Source organism: Thermobia domestica, chromosome 5 (assembly GCF_964235325.1).
Source record: "Thermobia domestica chromosome 5, izTheDome1.hap1.1, whole genome shotgun sequence".
NCBI classification, from domain to species: Eukaryota; Metazoa; Arthropoda; class Insecta; order Zygentoma; family Lepismatidae; genus Thermobia; species Thermobia domestica.
The window spans coordinates 254,587,603-254,590,199 of NC_137458.1; positions in this window are offsets into that span (position 1 = coordinate 254,587,603).

Below are 2,597 nucleotides of genomic sequence, written 5' to 3' on the forward strand. Positions count from 1 at the left end.
TTTTTTTAAAAAAAAGTATGGAGAAAGGTGAACTTAAACTTTTATTCTTGGCAGATTTTAACCTAAAATTGGGGGATATACAAGACGTCATAAATTAAATATAGTATACACCAACTTTTGTCATAAAAATATTTTACATAGTTTAAATTATTTTACACAGTTTAAATTGAAATATTGTTTTCCATGTACATGTGTAAACTTGCAACGTGGGATTGAATTTACTACCCCTTCCCCCCGCAGTATACTTTATGAATTTTAACCCTAAACAATAGCATTATTGCTGCAAGTGAAAGGAAGACACATATCACGTAACCAGATTCCGCTAGTCTACCGTAGTCTTAACTTAGGAAGTTTTCCCATTGTCTCAAGATGCTGGGTAACACTTTAGCTCCTACTGAGAATTGAAACCAGAAGCTACGTGGGGTCTACTGAATTCAGATTCCCCGCCCTCACTAAACTTCGTAGGTCGACGAATGTTTGTGAACTTTCTTAACACAAGTATATTTGTTTCATATCGAAATGAATGATATGGCGTAAAAATTGTATTTTATATCTCCAGCACTATCATTTTTTTCTGAGAAATAGGAGACACTAATTGACAATTACTTAGTCTTTTCAGATGTTGAATAACACAGGTTAAATACTACAATATACGTATTAGACCTCCCAAAAATCTTTGGATCTATGTAGCACTGCTCCTGGCTTCGATCAAATATCGTACAGACTACTTAAAGAATGTTCGGCAAACTTCTTCATTTTTCTGGCTACAGTATATACCTTTATACTCCGTACTGGATACTATCCTTCCGATTGGAAGGTTTCCAAAGTTTGCATGTTTATTAAACCGAACAAACCGCCAGATTCTGTACAATCATATCGCCCCATCCAGCTTACTTCCACCCTGGGCAAAGTTTTTGAAAAAATACTAGTACTAGGTTTACACCCCTATATCTCTGAACGTCAGCTTTTACCACTACATCAGACTGGCTTTAGACCTCATTACAGTATAAATGACCAATTATTACGCTTAACCACGATTCTTACTAATCAATATAATAAATCTCTTCCATCCTGTCTTATGCTGATGGATCTTGAAAAGGCATTCGACCGGATTTGGCACTACGGATTATTTTATAAACTGATTAAGTTGGGTCTCCCTTTTTCATATATGCGAGTCATATATTCAATCATACTTAACCGTATTGCCTATGTCAGCGTAAACAAGTCCTTATCTCATCCACTATTCCCACACACAGGGGTGCCTCAAGGCTCTAGTTTATCGCCTCTTTTATACATCTTATATGCTTCAGATTTGCCATCGCCAGCGCCGAACACTTATCTATTCCAATATGCTGACGATACAGCCTTCCTAACATTAGGAAAAACAATTCAACAAATTAACATAGATTTGCAGGCTACGATTACAGCTTTCCTCGACTGGTGTGACAAGTGGCGATTGTCAGTTAACGAAGACAAAACTCAGACACTAGTTGTTCTCCTATCTAAGTGTCTTTGACGATAAGTTACGATGGATACCCCAGCTTCAGAAACTTGCTACGAAGGCTAAAAACAGACTATAACTTCTGCGACGTCTTGTTGGTCAGAACTGGGGTTTAAACTCTAAGTTACTGCTTAATACCTACAAAGCCTTCATGAGAAGTGTACTCACTTTTGGTCACCTAGCATGGTGTTCAGCCCCACAGAAATTTTATAATAGACTCGAGATTCTAGAGAGACACGCCATTCGCTTAGCATATCGGATCAAACTTTCATACCATAATACTGATCTATATGACAAAATAGACTTTCCTCCGCTCGTTCACCACATAGCCCACTTGCGTCAAAAGTTTATAGCCAAGAATCTCCAGGATCGGAAGGATATCTTTCTAGATACACTATTTACAGACTTACAGCAAGAATCTCCATATAAATACTATTATACACCACTGAGCGTCTTGCTTTCAATATACCTTCGCAGTATTCCAGCAGATCATCATCATGCCAAATTCTTCCATCATCACCTCATTCACGAGCATATTCCTCATCTTTTTCCATTATAACACTGTTTCTCCACACCACTAATAAGGGCTCTCCATATGTCTCTCATCAGTCCTGAGCCGCCCCAGGACAGAAGATTAACATGCATTTGTCTATTGTAACATAACTATAATGTGTTGTGGCGTCAAGAGCACCTCATTCATCACCTTACATTAGTTCTCAATTTCTAATATAATGTATTTAAACCATACTCCGTATATTCCTCAATATTTGCTTCTGTACTATTTATTATCACTGTTATTACACCTACGTTATTGTTTTGTATGTGCACCTTTGTTCACTAGTTTAATATTATTGTTGTAACATTTGTTTAATATGTTGTTATTATCATTATTACTGTTTATGTATGTTTCTTTCACAGCTCATTGACCACCTATAAATTAAAGAAAGAATAAATGATGATCACAAATCCCAGGCCAAAGAGAGAGGGCGAAACCCTCTAGTGGCTGATTGTAATAACCTCCTTGATACTCGTTTGGTATATTACAAAGAATGCTTTTCCACTAATTGATGCCCCTCAACTTCTGAATAAAGAATTA